At 37.0% G+C, this 21,962-nt stretch overlaps 1 protein-coding gene across 2 annotated transcripts in view; it reads left to right on the top strand.

The window, feature by feature from the left end:
• Nucleotides 1-21,962, top strand: part of TRIM33 (tripartite motif containing 33) — a 116,601-nt gene that overhangs the window by 25,474 nt on the left and 69,165 nt on the right. The window lies entirely within an intron of this gene.

Here is a 21,962-nt window from a genome sequence, read left to right as displayed (position 1 = left end):
ATGTCTTTGGTAATAGGGTAATAATGGCCTCTTAAAATGAGTTGTGAAGTGTTCCATCCTCTTCTGTTTTCTAAAGAGTTTGTCTAAGGTTTGTACTATTTCTTCCTTAAGAGAATTCACCATTGAAACCAACTGGGCATGGACTTTCTTTTGTAGAAGATTTTCAGTTACTAATCTGATTTCTTTACTTGATAGTAGTATGTTATGTTCAGTTTCTGTTTCTTATTGAGTGAGTTTTGGTAATTTGTATTTGGGAATTTTACTCATTTACGTTGTCTAACTTATTGGCGTAAACACATTCATAATATTCCCTTAATTCTTTTGATTTCTGTAGGATATGTTGTTAAGTCCTGCATTTCACTCTTGCACTCTTGATTTTGGTAATCTTTGTTCTTTGTTTCTTTCTAAATCCGTCAGTCTCAGTGTCTTTGTTCCTCTTCCTCTGTCCCCCATTCGCTTCCTTACCTGCACCTTCTCCCCTATCCAGCTAATTGTCAGTTTTGTAGATCTATTCAAAAAACCATCTTTGGGTTTCATCCCCCTTCCTTCATTGATATATACCCGGATCTTTATTTCACTCTATTTAATTTGAGCTTGATTTGCTCTTCTTTTTCTAGCTTATTGAGGGGCATGTTCACATTATTGGTTTTAGATCTTTTTTTCCCTTTCTTTTATAAATCTTTAAAGTTATAAATTTCCTTCTAAGCCTGTGCTGTCAAATGTGGTAGCCAAGACCCATATGTGGCTATTAATATTAAAGTTAAATAAGGTTGAAGATTGAGTTCTTCTGTCACTCTAGTCACATTTCAAGTATTCAGTAATCTCATGTATCGAGTGCTTACCACATTGGACAGTGCAGATAGAGAGCATTTTATCATGGCAGGAAGTTTTTTTGGACTCTAAGGACTGCATTATTAGCAGCATCTTATGAATTTATATATATTGTTTTAATTTTTATTCAGTTCAAGATATGTTCTAGTTGTCCTTGTGATTTCTCCTTTTATCCATGGGTTATTTAGACGTTTGTTTTTAAATTTCCAAATATTTGGGGCTTTCCAGTTTTCTTTCTGTCGTTACTTTCTAATTAAATTTAATTGTGGTAGGAGAGCATACTATGTATGATTTCAAACCTTTTCAAATTATTGAGCTTTGTCTTATTAACTAGCCCAGGGGTTGGCAAACTATTTCTGTAAAGGACCAGATAGTATATATTTTAGTGTTTGCAGGCCACATAAAGTCTCTGTTTTGGCCCACTCTCCCTTCCCCCCATCAATTTGGAATATGTATTTGGTCTTTGTCCCTGATTTCTGACACAGCTTGTGAGACTGAGTGATAGGGGTAATAGGACCATCTTTTGTTATACATAACAAGCCATTTTCAATAATACTTGAGGTTATGGTAAGAAGATGACTCTCAGTGGGCCTTTAGATAGCTTCAGGAAGGGAGCTGGTAGGAGAAACCAATCATATGATTAGAGGGTGGGACTGAAAGTTCCTGCACCTCTGGGGAGGGGAGAGGGAGTGGAGATTGAATGTAATCACCAGTGGCCAATGATGTAGTCAGTCATGGCTGTATAATGGATCCTCCATGAAAACCCCTAAATGATGGGGTTCAGAGAGCTTTGGGTTAGTGAAGACATCCAGATGTTGAGAAAGTGGTGTGCCTCAAGAGGGCATGGAAGCTCCATGCTCCCCCATCCTCCCCATGCCTTGCCCTATGTGTCTCTTCTATTTGATATTCCTGAGTTGTACCCTTTATAATAAATCGGTAACAGTAAGTAAAGCACTTTCATGAGTTCTGTGAGTCGTTCTCGTGAATAATTGAACCTGAAGAGGGGGTTGTGGAAATTCCCTGAATTTATTACTGGTTGGTCAGAAGTGCCGGTGACAACCTGGGACTTGTGACTGCCATCTGATGTGGGAGCAGTCTTGTGAGACTGAGCCTTTAACTTGTGGAGTCTAGTACTAAACTCTTGGTAGTTAGTGTCAGAATCGAATTGGATTGCAGGACACCCAGTTGGTGTCAGAGAGTTGGAGAAGTGGTGTTGGACAAGATACCAGGTGTTTGGTGTCAGGAGGTAAAAAAACCTTTCATGACTCTTTAAAAATACAAACCAATTCTTAGCTTGTGGACTGTACAGAAGCAGATTGGGCTTGATTTGGCCCATGGGACTTAGTGTGCCCATCTCTGGACTAATAAATGGTCTGTCCTTGAGAATATTGCATTTGTACTTGAATAGAATGTGTCTTGTGTTGTCTTTGTATGGAGTGTTCTATATGTCAGTCACATCAAGTTGGTTAGTATGTTGTTCAAGGCTTCTCTATCCTTGTAGTATAGTTGTTTTATCAGTTTTTGAGAGATGAGTATTGAAATCTCCCACATAAATAAATCATTGAATTGTCCATTTCTCCTTTTGTTCTGTTTTTGCTTTGTGTATTTGTTAGATGCATAGACTTTTATAATTTGTCATATATTCCTGATGTCTTGACCTGCAGATAGGGAGGGCTGACTGTATTCATTGTACACCATTTTATATAAGGGACTTGAGCATCTGTGGATTTTGGTATTTGTGGGGGTTCCTGGAATCACTCTTTCTGAGTATACCCAGGGATGACTGCGTATCTTTTCTTCTCATTTTACTTTCAACCTGTTGTGTCTTTGAATCTAAAAATGTTTATTTTAGACCACATATAGTTGGATTTTGTATTTTATGCAGTCTTACAGTCTCGGCCTTTTTATTGGAATGTTTAGTCCATTCATAGTCAATGTAAGTAATGATATAGTTGGATTTAGGTTGGCTATTTTGCTATTTATTTTCTATCTATGTCATGCCATTTTTTTGTTCCTTTCCTTTTCTAAGCCTTTTGTGTTTACCAGTATTTTTAGTGTACTTTAAAGTTTTCTCTAATTTTGAGTTTACCTTTTTAGTTGTTGCTCTAGCAGTTATATTATGTCTTTAATTTATCACAAGCCATTTCAGGATAATACTGTATTTGTTGAAATATAGCAACTTTGCTCCACTATAGATCCATTCTTCTCCTTTGTACTGTTATTGTCATATTATTTCATTTATATGTTTAAAAAACCATCAGTACATTGTTACGATTATTACCTTAAACAATTTTGTGTTTTCTTTTAAAGAAATTAAGAGGGAAAAAAAGTCTTTTATATTTTCCCCTGTGTCTGCCATTTCTAGTGCTTCTTATTTTCTTCCTGTGGATCTGAGTTACAGTCTGGTTTCAATTCTTTTCAGCCTGATGGACTTCCTTTAGTACTTTTTGTGGTACAAATATGCCAGTGACATTCTCTTAATTTTTGCCTATCTGGGATGTCTTTATTTTGCCTTCATTTTGAAGAATATTTTTGCTTGTTATAGAATTCTTTATTTACAGTCTTTCAGTACTGATGAAAAGTCACATATTAATGGTGATGTTGTTCCCCTGTATGTGATGAATTGTTTTTCTCTTCCTGCTTTCAAGATTTTCTATGAAAACCTGTCTTTCAGCAGTTTGATTATGATATACATAGGTTTGATCCACCTTGTGTTTATCGTATTTGGAGTTCTTCCAGCTTTTTGAATCTGCAGATTAATGTATTTCATCAAGTTTGGGACATTTTCAACCATTATTTCTTCAAACATTTTTCCTACTCCTTGCTCTCATCTCCTAGCACTCCATTACATTTATGTTGGGATTCTTGACATTGTCCCACTGGGTTTTTGAGGATCTGTTCCTTTTTCTTTGGTCTTTTTTTCCTCTTTTTTGGATTGGCTGCTTTTAATTTAGCTACCTACAAGTTCACTCAAATCTGCTTTTTTGTCTTTGTGAGGAAGATTGGCCTTGAGCTAACATCTGTTGCCAGTCCTTCTCTTTTTGCTTGAGAAAGATTATTGCTAAGCTAACATCAGTGCCAGTCTTCCTCTCTTTTGTATGTGGGATGCCACCACAGCATGGCTTGATGAGTGGTATGTAGGTCTGTGCCTGGGATCTGAACCTGTGAACCCCAGGCCACCTAAGTGGAGCACGTATACTTAACCACTATGCCACCAGGCTGGCCCCTTGAGTCTGCTGTTTAGCCCAGATATGTAACAAAATTTTTATTTTGGATATTGTACTTTTCATCTCAATGAGTTGTTATAGTTTCTGGTTCTCTTTTGAGACTTCCTATATGTCGAGGCACTGCCATCATATTTTACTTTATTCTTTGAGAAGTTTTATTTTTGGTAATATTTATAATAACTGCTTTGAAATCTTTGTCTACTAACCCCAGTGTCTGGGCTCAGTTAATTAGTTGATTGATTTTTATTTTTGCCCTGACGTTACGTCACACTTTTCTATTTCTTTGAATGTTTGCTCAATTTGACAACTTAAACAATTGATTGTAGCAACTCTGAATTCTTTAATTTTGTATGGCTTGTTGGTATTTTTTAGTAACTTACTTAGACTTACAATGTGGAATCTGTCTTATCTACAGTGTATAACCAGATACTTCTTTTCAGTATTTTTATTTTTATTGTTTATCCTGGCTTCCTTGGGGTTGTGCTGCTGTATCTGCATAGCTTGGTGGTCAGCCAGCAGTGCTTTGGTCAGAAATTGTGATCAAATACCACGAGCCTATGAGGCTGACTTCCGCTAATGATTGATCTTTGTGGTTTAGGAAGCACATTCAAAGTTGTAGTCAGTTTTTAGTTTTACTTGATCTTTAATTTTTGCTGAGCTTTCTTGGGTCGTCTTTTTAGTTAATTAGATTTGTGTGGAAAGTTGATTCTAGTCCTTCTGTGACACTCTTATTTCAAGTATCTTATATTAATTTTCTCTTGGGGCTGCTGCTAGCTCCATCTGTAACCCTAACCTTGGTATAGCAAAGCTGTTCTTTCCTAACGACATACTTTTAGCTGGCAAAGCTTCTGTTTTCACATTTGCCCTCCTCCCACAATTGTTTCTGCCTCATATGGCAGCACAGCAGCTGGTTTTTTTTTTTTTTTTTTTTTAAAGATTTTTTTAATTTTTTTCCTTTTTCTCCCCAAAGCCCCCCGGTACATAGTTGTGTATTCTTCGTTGTGGGTTCCTCTAGTTGTGGCGGTTCCTCTAGTTGTGGCATGTGGGACGCCACCCCAGCGTGGTCTGATGAGCAGCGCCATGTCTGCGCCCAGGATTCGAACCAACAAATCACTGGGCCGCCTGCTGCGGAGCTCGCGAACTCAACCACTTGGCCATGGGGCCAGCCCCCACAACAGCTGGTTTTATGGTCAGCCCTACTAGTAGAACTACTGATCTTGCCAAGCAGACAGTCAGAGTGGGAGTGGGGATCCTAAGATCATCCTTAGGCAAGAAGACCAGTGTCTCTCACTGTTTTTACCTGTTTTACCCACCCCTCCTTTCCCATGGTTGCCACTAATCTATTCTCTTTGTCTACATGTTTAAATTTCTCATATGAGTGGAGTCGTACAAAGATTGTCCTTCTCTATCTGGCTTATTTCACTTAACATAATTCCCTCAAGGTCCATCCATGTTGTTGTGAATGGGACGATGTTATTCTTTTTCATGGCTGAGTAGTATTCCATTGTATATATACCACATCTTCTTTATCCAGTCATCAGTTGATGGGCACTCAGGTTGCTTCCACGTCTTGGCTATTGTAAATAATGCTGCAGTTAACATAGGGCTGCATGGGACTTCTGGAATTGCTGACTTCCAAGTTCTTTGGATAGATACCCAGTAGTGGGATGGCTGGGTCATATGGTATTTCTATTTTTAATTTTTTGAGAAATCTCCATACTGTTTTCCATAGTGGCTGCACCAGTTTGCACTCCCACCGGCAATGTATGAGGGGTCCTTTTTCTCCACAACCTCTCCAACCCTTGTTACTTTTTGTTTTGGTTATTTTTGCCATTCTAATGGATGTAAGGTGATATCTTAGTGTAGTTTTGATTTGCATTCCCCTGATGATCAGTGATGACGAACATGTTTTCATGTGCCTATTGGCCATCTGTATATCTTCTTTGGAGAAATGTCTGTTCATGTCTCCTGCCCATTTTTTGATCGGGTTGTTTGATTTTTTTGTTGAGTTGTATGAGTTCTTTATATATAATGGAGATTAACCCTTTGTCAGATATATGACTTGCAAATATTTTTTCCCAGTTAGTGGGTTGTTTTTTTTGTTTCAGTCCTGTTTCCCTTGCCTTGAAGAAGCTCTTTAGTTTGATGAGGTCCCATTTGTTTATTCTTTCCATTGTTTCCCTTGTCTGAGAAGACATGGTGTCCAAAAAGATCCTTTTAATACTGATGTCAAAGGGTGTACTGCCTACATTTTCCTGTAGAAGGCTTATGGTTTCAGATCTTACCTTTAGGTCTTTGATGCATTTAGAGTTTATTTTAGTGAATGGTGAAAAAGAATGGTCAATTTTCGTTCTTTTACATGTGGCTTTACAGTTTTCCCAGCACCATTTGTTGAAAAGACTTTCTTTTCTCCATGGTAGGCTCTCAGCTGCTTTGTCGAAGATTAGCTGTCCATAGATGTGTGGTTTTATTTCTGGGCTTTCAATTCTGTTCCATTGATCTGTGCACCTGTTTTTGTACCAGTACCACGCTGTTTTGATTATTGTAGCTTTGTAGTATGCTTTGAAGTCAGGGGTTTTGATGCCTCCAACTTTGTTCTTTTTTCTCAGGATTGCTTGAGCAATTTGGGGTCTTCTTTTGCCCCATATGAATTTTAGGATTCTTTGTTCTATTTCTGTTAGGAATGTCATTGGGATTCTGATTGTGATGGCGTTGAATCTGTAGATTGCTTTACATAGTATGGACATTTTAACTATGTTTATTCTTCCAATCCATGTACATGGAATGTCTTTCCATCTCTTTATGTCCTCATCCATTTCTTTCAGGAAAGCCTTGTAGTTTTCATTGTATAGGTCCTTCACTTCCTTAGTTAAATTCTCCCCAAGGTATTTTATTCTTTTTGTTGTAATTGTGAATGGTATTGTGTTCTTGAGTTCTTTTTCTGTTAGTTTGTTATTAGAGTATACAAATGCTACTGATTTATGTAAGTTGATTTCATATCCTGCAACTTTGCTGTAGTTGTTGATTATTTATAAAAGTTTTCCAATGGATTCTTTGGGGTTTTCTATATACAAGATCATGTCACCTGCAGACTGCAAGAGTTTCACTTCTTCCCTCCCTATTTGGATTCCTTTTATTCCTTTCTCTTGCCTAATTGCTCCAGCCAAAGCCTCCAGTACTATGTTGAATAAGAGTGGTGATACGGGGATCTTTGTTTCGTCCCTGTTTTCAGGAGGATGGCACTCAGTTTTTGCCCATTGAGTATGATGTTGGCTCTGGGTTTGTCATATATGGCCTTTATTATGTTGAGGTAATTTCCTCCTATCCCCATTTTGTTCAGAGTTTTTAGCATAAATGGCTGTTGGATCTTGTCAAATACTTTCCCTGCATCTATTGAGATGATTGTGTGGTTTTTATTCCTCAGTTTGTTGATGTGGTGTATCACGTTGATTGATTTGTGGATGTTGAACCGTACCTGTGTCCCTGGTATGAATCCCACTTGATCATTATGTATGATCCTTTGGATGTATTGCTGAATTCGAGTTGCCAAAATTTTGTTGAGAATTTTTGCATCTATGTTCGTCAGCGATATTGGCCTGTAGTTCTCCTTTTTTCGTGCTGTCCTTGTCAGGCTTTGGTATGAGCGTGATGTTGGCCTCGTAGAATGTGTTAGGAAGTGTTCCATCCTCCTCAATGTTTTGGAATAGCTTGAAAAGGATAGGTATTAAATCCTCTTTGAAAGTTTGGTAGAATTCCCCAGGAAAGCCATTTGGTTGTGGAGTTTTATTCTTTGGGATGCTTTTGATTGCTGTTTCAATCTCCTTCCTTGTGATTGGTCTGTTCAGAGTGTCTGCTTCTTCTTGACTTAGCTTGGGAGATTGTAAAAGTCTAAGAATTTATCCATTTCCTCTAGGCTATCCATTTTGTTGGCATATAGTTTTTCATAGTATTCTCTTATAATCTGTTGTATTTCTGTGGAGTCTGTTGTTATTTCTCCTCTTTCATTTCTGATTTTGTTTATTTGAGCTTTCTCTTTTTCTTTGTAAGACTTGCTAGGGGTTTGTCATTTTTATTTATCTTCTCAAAGAATCAGCTCTTTGTTTCATTGATCCTTTCTACTGCCTTTTTTGTTTCAATAGCATTTATTTCTGCTCTTATTTTTCTTATTTCTCTCTTGCTGACTTTGGGCTTTGTTTGTTCTTCTTTCTCTAGTTCAGTTCAGTGCAATTTGAGGTTGCTTATTTGGGATTTTTCTTGTTTGTTAATGTGTGCTTGTATTGTGATGAATTTCCCTCTTAATACAGCTTTTGCTGTATCCCTTATGAGTTGGTATGGCATGTTATCATTTTCATTTGTTTCCAGATTTTTTTGATTTCTTCTTTAATTTCTTCAGTGATCCATTCCTTGTTCAATAGCATGGTGTGTAGTCTTCACATCTTTGTCCCTTTCTCAGCTTTGTTCTTGTAATTAATTTCTAGCTTTATAGCATTATGATCGGAGAAGATGCTTGTCATTATTTCAATTTTTTAAAATTTATAGAGGCTTGCCTTGTTTCCCAACATATGGTCTATCCTTGAGAATGTTCTGTGTGCACTTGAGAAGAATGTATTCTGCTGTTTTTGGATGAAGTGTTCTATATATGTCTATTAAGTCCAATTGCTTTAGCTTTTCATTTAATTCCACCATTTCCTTGTTGATTTTCTGTCTGGATGATCTGTCCAATGATGTGAGTGGGGTGTTGAGGTCCCCTACTATTGTTGTGTTATTATTTTATTTTTTTTTAAAGATTTTTAATTTTTTTTCCTTTTTCTCCCAAAAGCCCCCCAGTACATAGTTGTATATTCTTCGTTGTGGGTCCTTCTAGTTGTGGCATGTGGGACGCTGCCTCAGTGTGGTTTGATGAGCAGTGCCGTGTCCGCACCCAGGATTCAAACCAACAAAACACTGGGCCTCCTGCAGCGGAGCATGCAAACTTAACCACTCGGCCACGGGCCCAGCCCCAATTGTTGTGTTATTTTTGATATCTTCTTTTAGGTTTGTTAATAGTTGCTTTATGAACTTTGGTGCTCCTGTGTTGGGTGCATAGATATTTATAAGCTGTATTTCTTCTTGATGTAGTGTCCCTTTGATCATTATATACTGACCCTGTATGTCTCTCTTTAATGCCTTATCTTGAAATCTACTTTGTCTGATATAAGCATTGCAACACCTGCTTTCTTTGTTTGCCATTAGCTTGGATTACCGTCTTCCACCCCTTCCTCTGAGCCTGTGTTTGTCCTTGGAGCTGAGGTGTGTTTCCTGGAGGCAACAGACTGTTGAATCTTGTTCTTTAATCCATCTTGCCACTCTGTGTCTTTTTATTGGAAAGTTCAATCCGTTTACATCGAGGGTGATTATTGATGCATGAGGGCTTAATGCTGTCATTCTGTCACTCATTTTCCAGTTTTCCTGCATTACCTTTGTTTCTTGTCCTGTGTGTTTTGGCCTACCCATTGACATCTGCAGTCTTATTTCCTTACTTATTTTTTGTGTCTCTGTTCTGTTTTTAAGTTTAGTGGCTACCCTGAAGTTTGTATTCAGAATCTCATGTATAACATAGTCCATTTTCTGGTGGCCTGTTACTTCCTTCGCCTAAACTGATTCAGTCCCTTTCCTCCTTCCCCCCTCAGTTATTATTGTCATCTCTTATTCCAACTTGTGTTGTGAGTTTGTGGTTAAAGTGACAAGATTGTCTTTGGTGTTTTACTTTCCTTTATCCTAATGCTATAGTTGTATATTTGCGATCCTTTTCTGATTCTGGCTGTCTCCTTACTCTGTGTTTTGTGACCCCTTTCTCTCTTTTATTTTTTCAGTTATGAGGGCCTTCTTGAGGATTTCTTGGGGCGGGGGGGGGGGGGGGGGGGGTCTTGTGGCTACAAAGTCCCTTAGCTTTTGTTTGTCTGGGAAAGATGTAATTTCTCCCTCATATCTGAAGGATATTTTTGCTGGACAGAGTATTCTTGGCTGAAGATTATCTTTTAAAGTTTTGAATATCCCATTCTCATCTCTCCTAGCTTGTAAGGTGTCTGCAGAGAAATCCGCTGAAAGTCTGATAGGGGTTCCTTTTGCAGGTTATTTTCTTCTGCCTTCCTGCCCTGAGTATTCTTTCTTTGTCATTCACTTTTGCCAGTTTTACTACTATATGCCTTGCAGTAGGTCTTTTTACATTGGCATATCTAGGAGACCTGAAAGCTTCCTCCACACACATTTCTCTCTCATTCTTTAGATTTGGGAAGTTCTCTGCTATTATTTCTTTCTGCTCCATTTGCCTTTTCATCGCCCTCGTGGATACCAGTTATTCTTATATTGCATTTCCTCATTGAGTTGGCTATTTCTCGGAGATTTTCTTCATTCCTTTTTATTCTTAATTCTCTCTTTTCCTCTGTCTGGAGCCATTCAACCTGTCTTCGATTATGCTGATTTGCTCCTCTGTGGGGTCCACATGGGCATTCAGGGATTCCGTATTATGTTTTATTTCTGCCATTGTGTTTTTCATCTCTAGTATTTCTGATTGATTCTTTATAGTTTCAATCTCTTTTATGAAGTAACTCCAGAATTCCTTGACTTGTTTCTCTATATTTTCCATTACCTCATTGAATTTTTTGACGATAGCCATTCTGAATTCATTGTCATTTAGTTTACTTATTTCTGAGTCCTCAGGGCATAATTCTGGGTGCTTATTTTCCCTCTGGTCTGGCGTTTTTATGAGTTGATGCTAGAACGGTTTTTGCGCAGTACTATTGCTTGGTTGCAGTTACAGCTCGATGCCACTAGATGGGGGTCAAGAGCCGCATCTTCTGAGCCCTCCGCCTTCAGCCAAGATGGCGGTGCACAGCACGGGTTGGGGGAGGGGGAGGCACTTTGTCTTGTGCACACCTGATTTCCCAATCAGCTCTATCTGCTCTCCTGGGGTCTTGGCTTGGTGAGGTCACCCCACAGGAAAGCTTTCCCCTGTTAGAGGGCTTCCGTCTGGGCTGCACAGCCCTGGGAGTCCCGGGTGATCCTGTGGATGCGTGGCCCTTCCCCCACTCCTTCCCTCACAGAGCCTCCCGCGGATGCGATCCCAGTCTCTAGGGGAGGGAGGGAAGATCTCTCTTACCCAGTTCCAGGTCCTCCGAGTGGGGCATCAGCCTCTCCGCCCTCCGTTGTTTGGCTGCCATGGGTCTCTGAAGATTCCTATGCTATTAAGATATTTTTTGTTGGAATATGGTTCCTCCTTTTTGTTGTATGTTGGAGGGGAGAGTGTCCCGGGCAAGCGCTCTCTGCCATTATGCTGATGTCACTCCAGAATCCTTATCATCTTATATATTTAATTCAGTTTTCACACTCATTTTGTTTGTTTGTTAAACTTCTTAGGGAAGGAGCTAAGTTCTGTCATTTCTAATCTTTAGTAAAGACTGTTACTAGAAATGACTACCAATTAATACAAAATTAAATTTTCTCAGTATTCTACAGACATACCAAAAATGTTTCCTTTTTCAAGAATGTATAAATAGCTCTTAAGTTGTATTATCTATTTCCTTCTTTTTTTTCTTAACCCTATTTGAAAAATGTACTGACAAGTTTCATTTTTCTTTTATTTTTGTCATGGTCTTTCATTTTAATACTTTAAAATTTTATTTAGCTGTTCTTGTTTCTAGATTTCTGTTCTTTTAAAAAAAAATCTATTTTTTATATTGTTTTTCCTTGGTCATAGTTAATGGCATTCTGTATTTGTTACAATAACATTGATTTTATGTTTATGCACTAATTCTATATCTGCAAACTCTGCTGTTTTTTTTCCCCCCCTGATAGTTTGTCAGCTAGGTTGGTTTGCTTATTTGTGTATCTTTTCTTTGCTTTCACTGCTTTAAAGATGTCATTTTGTTAACTTCTTCTGGCTTTTATAGTTTCTGATGAGAGGTCTGCTGTCATTGTTATCTTTGTTCCTTTCTAGGAAATGTTTCTTTTTTCTCCCCTCTGACTGTAATATTTACTGTTTATTACTGGTTTTCACCAATTTGATTTATGATGTACTTTGGCATAGTTTTATTTGGAGATATTATCCTCAGGGATTATTGTGATTCTTACATCTCTGGATTATGGTTTTTGTTAAAGTTGGAAAAAGTTTGCCATTATTTCTTAAAATATTTTTCTGAATCTTTTATTTCTTCTCCTTGGGACTCCAACTACAAATTTATTAAACTGCTTGATATTGTCGCGCAGGTGGTAAGCCTCTGTGTTTTCTCCCCAGTCTTTTGTTCATCTTTGTGCTCTGTGTTGTCTGTCTCCTTTCACTTTTACCGGTTTTTTCTTCATGTATTTTGAAACTCTTGTGTTAGGTGCACATATGGTATAATTATATGTTCCTGAAAATTGACATTTTTATCATTACGAAGCATTCAATTTTGTCTCTGGCAACTTTTTTGTGGTCTAACTATATTTTATCTGGTGTTAGTATAGCTACTTCAGCTCTTTTACAGTTAGTTTCCATGACATATTTTTTTCATCTTTTTTCTTTTCTTCTATTTGTGTCTTTGATATAAAGTGTGTTTCTTGTAAGCAGCGTATATTTAATGTTTTTTTCACATCTAGTCTGACAATCTCTGCCCTTTTGATTAGAGTGTTTAATTCATTCTCATTTACTATCATTATTGATATGATCAGATCTGTGTTGGTGGTTTTGCTGTTTGTTTTCTGTGTAACTTGTGTATTTTTTTTGTTCCTTGGTTCTTCCTTCTTTGCCACCTTTTGTATTAAATAGTTGTTCTCTAGCATTCCATTTTAATACCTTTGTCGTTTCTTTTGTATAATTTTTGAGTTAATTTCTTATGCTCTATGGATTCTCGCATGTATCTTAGTTTATTACAGGCTACTTCTGATTAGTACTAATCTGATTTCAGTAAAATACAGCAACTTCTCCAATATGATTCCTTTCCCTCCCTGCTCCTTTGTGCTCTTCTTGTTATTTATGTTTCATCTGTATATTATAAACCCAGCAATGCTGTTATGGTTGTTGTTTATACACTCTTATTTTTACACAAGTTAAGAGAAGAAAGGAAAAAGAATATAGAATCTCTTATATTTTCCTGCATATATTTACAATTTCTGGTACTCTTTAATTTCTGTAGATTTGGATTATGATTTGATGTCATGTCCTCAATTCAGTATAACTATTTCCTCTTTCCTCCTTTGTCCTAATATTGTTTTATGCAATTTTCTTTTAAATCAGTTTAAGAAAGAAAAAAGATTTATGCTGTCGTACATTTACCTGTGTAATTAACCCGACCTGTGCTCGCTCTTTCTATGCATTTGAGTTACTGTCTGGTGTCACTTCCTTTCAGCCGGAAGAACTTTTCTTTAGTATTTCTTGTAAGGCAGGTCGACTTGCAATGAATTCTCTCAATCTACGTTTATATCGGGATGTCTTTATTTCATTTTTATTTTTGCAAGTTAGTTTCAATGAATATAGAATTCTAGGTTGGTAAGTGTTTTCTTCCACTGCTTAGAATTATGTCATCTCACTGCATTCTGGCCTCTATTGTTTCTCCTGTCTACTGTTAATTTTACTGTTGTTTCTTCGTACATCATGAGTCACTTTTTTTGTACTTCTTTCAAAATTTTCTTTTCTTTGACTTTCAGTAGTTTATCTGTAACTGTGTATCTTTAAAAGATAAATTCACATTCATTAGTTTTTATAATAAAAGACACAAAGGCCAGATACTTTCCTTTGTGTTTTGCTTTGTGATACTTTGTTATAAAATAAAATGTTAAGTTATAAAATCTTTTCTGTTTTGGCAATTTTTAAAGATTTCACTTAAAAATTTTTTGTTTGAACCAGAATATCGTTTCTTTTTTAGCAGTTATTTCACTTTTTTTGTCAGGTGGGGAGGTCATCTGTTTATTCATTTTTTAAAGGATTATTGGATTATGTTCATATATGTGGCCAGTAAAATCTTTAAAATTTTTTTCTCTCATGACCAAATTGTATGATTAAAGTTTTATGGACATAGGAAAGCAAATATTTTATTATTTTTAAGTCAAAAAATTCCATTCAGGGAATTGGGGTCAAATGCATTTTGGGATGCATAAATGTTCACGTTTTAGAAAGGCAAGATGGTACTTACTTAACCTTTCAACAGGGTCTTTGGTCGTACCCTTGTAACCTAATACCTTAGCATTTCTGCAGCAGTATTTACACTAAGTAGGGTAACTAAAGATATAAATAGTTTTATGCCAGTTCATGTCAGGTTTTTTTTTCACTAAATGTGGTTTGAAGCCAAACTTTCATCAGAATTTTCTGGATTTCAGAATTTGGATAAGGAAATGTGAGTTTGAGAACCCTTAAACTTTTGTTTTATTATTATGTTTGTTCATTTTCATGTATTTTTGCTTTTTGTTTGTGCCTGCAGTCCTTTTTGTTGCATAAAAGTTTATGTTTATTTGTAGATTGTATCCTTAATTGTTAAATACAATTTCTCCATGTTGTATTTGATACTTTTTGAGTTGCATTTAGATTAGTCTAATACTGTTATGGTTCTTCCTGTTTTGTTTTTTGTTTGTTTTGTCGTCCCCCCCCCCACCATTTACTGGTATATATTTGTTTATCCTTTTTGTCTTCCAACCTGTGTTTTGTTTTAGGTATGTTTCTTAATTTGATCTTCCAAACTGTCATTTTTCTTCTTAGGAGTTGCCCTTCTTTTTTTCAGGTCTTTTATTTTTCAAAATGTTGGAATTATGATTATTTAATTTTACTAGAGCCTCTTTCCTTTTATTTCTGTTGTATATTCTAATTGCATTTCTCTGAGAGCTCTCGGTACTCTTTTCTTTTTCTTTCTTTTTTTTTTTTTTTACCTCAAATTCTCTTTTATTTCTTCCATTAGTTCTGCCTCATTAGGATGCAGCCCACTGGTTCTGACCATTCACCTTGGTCTCCCTCAAGTTACTGAACCTTCTCAAATGGGATATACTTGTTCTTTGTCTGTTCATGAGTATGACTCCCATTACAGGGTCATGTTTGGGGGTAGTGGTATGGTTATTGGTCCGTGGTGAATCAGTAGACCATGGAAGACTTGGTAAACTATGTTTCAGCTGCCCTGTACTGAATGCATTTTCAAATTAAATACCTTATTCCAAGAGCGGCAGAGCCTCACTGTTTCCCTGCTGGGGTATTACAGCTGGGGTGGAGTAGTTTTTTCATGATGCAGGGACTGATTGAGCCTCTTAGTGCAGAATTCAGATGGCCTCCTAAAGGAAGCAGTGAATAAGCAGATGCAGTGGACCCAGGCTGCCGTGGACTCTCTGGGGTGTTCATGGTAATGGCTCCACGCTCCACTGGGCCTTTACAGTTCCATACCTCCTTCCTCCATAAAAAAGAAGAAAACCTAGTTGCGTGCAAGTTTACTCTTACAGGCACACGTGGGCACAGATTGAAACCCTCCTGTGAACTATACCTACTAAGAAGGCTCAGAATTCTTGTAGTTTTGGGTTTGAGTACTTGAATTCAACAACTGTCCTAAAGTTTCTGGTTATATGGCATTGTTTCCACCTGGGTTAGTGAAAAATCGCTCATTTAAACTAGATGTTCAGTACTTTTTTTGTAAAGGACCAGATAATAAACACTTAGGCTTTGTGGTCCAATTACTATCCCTATGGCTTTTTCCTTCTTCCTGTCTTCTTTTCCTTTAAAAGTATAAAAATCTTTCTTAACTTGTTGGCTGAACTGTTTATTATTGCTTAAAATTGCCTTTTTTAAATATCTAGCAGGCTATAACTTACCCATATCACCAATTAAAAAGTATGCCATTTTTACACAAATTTGTTAATATGGAAAAAACGTGGGTACCTTATTTCAGGTAATGCTGAGTATTAGAATTAGGTTGATATATTTGGTAATGAACGTACTCATAATTTTCTGATTATGCAGGGTTTTTGAATTTCAATTTACACTTCATCTTAGCCAACAGACCGAGAAGCAATTGAATTTCAATTTAAAGACTGATATATATATATATATTTTTTTTTTGGTAAGGAAGATTGGCCCCAAGCTAACATCTCTGGCCAATCTTCCTCTTTTTTTTTTTTTCTTTTTGAGACTCTATACGTGCCAGGCTTAAGTGGTAGACACTGGGAATTCAGAATTTTTATACTCTTTTTATTTCTTCTTCTTCCCCCCAAAGTCCCCCAGTACATGGTTGTATATTCTAGTTGTAGGTCCTTCTGGTTGTTCTCTGGTGGTTGCCACCTCAGCATGGCTTGATGAACGGTGCTAGGTCTGCCCCTAGGATCCGAGCTGGTGAAACCCCACACTGCCCAGGTGGAGCATGTGAACCCAACAACTTGGCCATGGGGCCAGCCCCCTGATCTTCCTGTTTTCACTTGAGGAAGATTGTCGCTGAGCCTGTCTTCCTCTATTTTCTATGTGGACACCGCTACAGCAGCGGTTCAATGAGTGGTGCATAGGTCTGTGCCCAGGATCCGAACTTGTGAACCCCGAGCTGCTGAAGTGGAGTGCGTGAACTCAATGGCTATGCCACCAGGTGGCCCCAGTGATATATATTTAAGAATTAAGAAGCTTAAAGACTATGAGAAAGCTTTATGATAACATCCATGCTTAATGCATTTCCTAAATATATTTTGTTATATTTAATAATCAGTCTCAGGTCTTGCATGATCATTGTGCACATAATTGGCCATATATAAGCGTGACTTCAACTTCAGCCAGTCTTATATTTAGTGGTAATATTGGCTTGTGGAAGTTTGCTGGATACTTACCAGCATAATTTAAATACATGTTACTTGATGCTATTAAGAAGTTAAGCTAATTTGATTATAAATTATTTCAGTTATTTTTTTATATTGTATCTCCAATTTTTCCCTGTATAAAGCAATATTCTTCTTTATTCTGCCTCTCTCAGCAAATCATTGTCTCTTTCCTTTTCTTCATTGTCAACTTTTTTGGGTAAGAATGGGCAACATATTCAACATTCCACATCTCCACCTCCTCCATACTCATACTAAAACCTTTATGTTGCTACCTCCATTGCTGTAAAATTTCTGTAGAAAAGATCAGTGACATGTTGCTTCAGAATCTAATTATTGGGTTTTTTTGCCTTCCTCCCTCTTAGCAAATACGTACAGCTTCGTAGGTACCTATTATTGTTTGCACAATAGGAAGGAATAGAGATGAATGGGAGACAGGTGCAAGGTCGAGGGAGTAATTAATCTTAGGAATGGTTGGTTATTCCACTCAAACTCGGGCCTCTAGGTACTACTTGATAATCTTATTATTCTCTCCAGTCTTTGCCCCGTTCACTGGATTATCCAGTTCAGACTTTCAGTACTCAGTTCACAAGACTCTTGCTCTCGTAATTTGATCTGGCCTCCCACTTAAGTAATTAGAGGCCATAGGTATAAATTCCCCTCTACTCCCTTCTCCACCTGAAAATGTATCTGTATTTTTTCTTTCATAATTACTTTCTAAGGGAAAGGAGAGGGGAGTTGATGGTTGAGGGTTTGGACTTACTGCTCTAGGATATGGGAAAGAGAAGTTAGGGCTGAATAAAAAGATTGTTCAGTCATACCAAGAATCAGGTCACATTTAAGGATAGTACGTAATTCTGAAAGTAAGTTGGTACAGTGATGACAAGTTAATCATAGTGGTTAATGGAAAAAGTAATTGATTCCTGTTTGATTCTCATTTACTTCAGTTAGACATATGTGTTTGTGTACTGGCTGTTGATGTAAAATGCACTTCTTGTGATTTGAGGTTGAAAATGTTTGACAGCTGTCTCCTGAATCTGAGAACTCATTTTCTTCTACTTGACCCATATATACAGTAGGCTCTCCATATCTGCGGATTTCACATCTGTGGATTCAACCAACCTGGTGGTATTCACTGTACTATGCCGTTTTATAGAAGGGTCTTGAGCATCTGTGGGTTTTCATATCTTGAGGAGTTCCTGGAACCAGTCCTCTGCGGATGACAAGCGACAGTGCTGTTGGTGTGCCGAAGGGTACTGTCCTTTGTCCCATTCTCCCTCGCTAATGATAACTCCGCTTCTTATTTGAACTACTTATGTGTTGGTGGTTCTCTGCACACTCCTCAGCTTCAAAACTATGCTAGTTAAACACGGTCTATACAAAACTTAGTCATTACATTTTGGCTAAAATTACTATTCCCTCATTTTGAATAATTGTGTAATTATCTATGAATTACCCACACCAAAAACTTGTGAATTTTCTAGAATTTCTAATCCTTTCTTTGCTGTAACTGCTACTTCTCCATCATTATACAGTCACTCATTAAGTCAATCCATTATGCTTCTAATTTATCCTATTTCTGTTACTGACTGCTTTAGTTTAGTTTCTTATTTTATTACTAATGGACCAGCCTTTTGGTTAGAGAGCTAGTTAAGCATAGGTTTTAAGAGTTTGGGGTGTAGATTCCGACATAGTGGTTTCAGATCTTGCCCTCCCCAGTTGTATTGTCATATGACCTTGAGAACGTTACTTGATATTTCTCAACCTCAATTTCTGTACCTTTGAAGTGGGGATAGTAATTGAACCCACTTTACAGAGCTGTTATGAGGACTAAATGAACGAATACCTATAAGTTTCTCAATAAATACTAACTGATCTTAGAATAAAGCCTCTATCAATGTAAACTTAGATATAGCTTCAGCATGGTACCAAACTATCAAGACTGGAAGCCTTAACTTCTAGAAATTTATTGGCCGGCTAAGAAGGCTTGCACAGTTATTTCACTTTCTAACAACTTGCCTCTAATTTTGTGCTGCTGAATTTTGAGGCCCTCACGTTTTGTCAAGGCAAGGTTTTACCTTATTTTTAATTGACATTTTATCTCTGAATTTTCCTTTCAGATTGTATTTAGAATGATCTTTTTAAAAGCTGAAGATTAATTACAGTTGAACAGATTATTGCAGTTTGATATTTTAATTTCATGGTTTTTTACCTCCCCAATTAATATTTATATCTTTATATATTTACTTTTAATTCATGCATATTTAGATACCATCGTGTTTTATAGATGCCTTTGTTAATTATTTTTTGCATCTCACTTCTAAATAGTTTTCCATCTTAAAGTAAACATTAGATTGAACTGTATAAAATTGCTGTATTTGCAGGTCATAAATGGTCAGATTTTGGCAGTTTTTTATGGTTTAATGCTTTATTAGTTCTTATAGCAATTAGTTGTAGTGTTTTGTGTCTGAAAATTTAATTTCGTCTTACTCTTGAATAATAATTTTGTTAGGATATAGATTGCTAGGTTGACTTATTTTTTCATAAAGCTTTGAAGATATTATTCCTATTATTTTTTGGCATTGTTTTTTACTGATGGGATCTGCTGTCATTCTGTCTTTTATTACTTGTAGTTATTAAGAGTTTTTGCTCCATCTTTGCTATGTTCAGGTGTGGATTTATGTATTTTTATTTATCCTACTCAGGACTTGGATTGCAATCCAAGGGTTCATTTCTTCTGTTCTGAAATTCTCATCCATTATCTCTTTAAATAGACTCTCTACCTCATTTTCTTCATGAACTTCCAGAACTTCTATTTGACTCATACTAGAATTTCTCATTAAGTTCTTTAGCTTTCTTCTTTTGTAATTTCCGTCTCTGTCTCTGTGCTGAATTCTGTGTTTCTTCATATCTATCTTCTACCTTGGTAATTTTCTTTTCAGTTATCTCTTGCGTAGTATTTATGAGTTTATTCAATGATTCTATTTTATTTCTCTTTGATTCTTTTTCAGATCTACCCATTTTCGTATATTCCTTTGACCTTTTATCTCTCTGAACATTTTACACATATTTGAAGTCTTGTTCAAACTGCTTTATTTTGTGTGGTTTAGGTTGTTACTTCTTGGTTTGTGGTGTTTGTTGACTCACTCTAATAGTACTGAGTTTCTTCATGTGCATTGTAGTTTTATTTATGAGCTTATCTTTAGCTGGAGTCCTGCTTGTGCCCTGGGTTGGGAAGTGTTTTAATGAGATGGTTTTGTGTTTGTAAGGTTCCAGATGAGCTTCTTTCCTTTGTTGTTGTTGAATGACTATGTTAATTCTCCTAAATAGGAATCCCAGGAAGAGAAGTAGATATGAGGCAAAGGTAAAGACTTCTGCTTTGTGGACATTTTCTTTGGAGTTCTGAGTTGATTAAAGAGATTTTAAATAAGAATTTAGGATAAAGAACAGAAGAGAAATGTTGACTTCAGCCTTGGGGAAGATGATCATTATGATGGACTGGATTCCTTGGGTTCCTTCTCATTCATAATGGATTTACTCCCAATTTTCCCTTCAGTGTTTCTGAAGTCTCAGGAAAACTGGTGCCAGGACATGAAAGTGCAAGGCTGGAGGTTACATCACTGTATGAACTTCCCATAAGTCATCTAGCACTGAATAGATTATCATCTTATTATAAAAGGATGTAATTCAGGAACAGCCAGATGGAAGAGATGCATAGGGCAAGGTATGTGGGAAGGGTTGCGGAGTTTCCATGCTCTCTGAGCATGCCACTCTCCTAAAATCTCCATGAGTTCACCAATCCAGAAGCTCCTAGACAAGCTTCTTATTAGTTTCTTGACTTGGCCTTTTTGTGTACTGTGCAGATAGCGCAAACCTTGGTTACATATCTATCCATGAAACTTGTTTGGTGTCCTGACTTCTTGTGGATAACTTCAGGGCTGGCAAGGATTTTTATGTTGTAGGGCACTTAAGTCTTGCCCTATAGCTCAAGTAAGGGAGTTCAGTTTCAGCTTTTAACCTTTGTCTTACTTCCCGTTCCCAACAGTGGTACCAATAACCCCTGTGGCCCAATTGCAGCCATGCCTCACCACTTGGGCTTTGAGTTCCCTTTTGTTCTGGCACTTAAAAATTTTGTTTTCTTGGTTGCAGACTCAGTTATATATTTTTCGAATTACACTTTAATTTGTTGTATTTTAGCTATTTATGTGTTTGAGTTGGGTATCAGGTGGTCTTTCCACATTTGCTTAGTCATCCATCTTGAATGGAACTAAATTCCACGTGACATGGCACTGTGGGGATAAACTAGTTTGTTGACTTGTGTATTTTGGCCTTTTAAAAAGAATCCCCCCCACCAAAATTACACATTTTAGTGTAAATTGTCATTTAAAAGACATTAATCTAACAGACATAAATGGGTCTCTCAGAACTTGAGCTTTGAATTATTGAAATCAGTTCTAGGGAAATGTATAAAACTAGTCAGCAGCTTGGGCTTTGAAGTTTGAGTTTCAGTTTTGTATAATGATCAAAATTCATCATAAGTAGCACTGAGTCATTGAGTCAGGAGCACACTCATCTGATCCATACTAATTACAAGGTGTACTTACTCATAAACTCAAATGGAAAATGGCTCTCATTTTCAAAGCAAACATTTATGTAATTTTTTTTTTTACAGATTTTATTTTTTCCTTTTTCTCCCCAAAGCCCCCCAGTACATAGTTGTATATTCTTCGTTGTGGGTCCTTCTAGTTGTGGCATGTGGGACGCTGCCTCAGCGTGGTTTGATGAGCAGTGCCATGTCCGCGCCCAGGATTCGAACCAACGAAACACTGGGCCGCTTGCAGCGGAGCATGCGAACTTAACCACTCAGCCACTGGGCCAGCCCCAAACATTTATGTAATTTTTAAATTTATTGATAAATATAAAAGCAAATAGCAAAAAGATATCTAAAGAAGCTTCAATCTCTTTTTTTTTCTCTTGGCAGTAAGACACCTTGGTGCTGGGTAATCTGTTAGACATAAGTAGTCAGCATAGGGGTGGGGTTTGCTGATGTGTACAGACTTGAATTTATTTCCTTGTGACTTCTTTCATGCCTTAAATTCTGAATTCCAAGCTTCTCTGAAAATG

This window comes from Equus quagga, chromosome 18 (assembly GCF_021613505.1).
Source record: "Equus quagga isolate Etosha38 chromosome 18, UCLA_HA_Equagga_1.0, whole genome shotgun sequence".
Taxonomy (NCBI): Eukaryota; Metazoa; Chordata; class Mammalia; order Perissodactyla; family Equidae; genus Equus; species Equus quagga.
The sequence above is the reverse complement of the archived record's forward strand: the minus strand, read 5'-3'. Positions and strand labels throughout refer to the sequence as shown.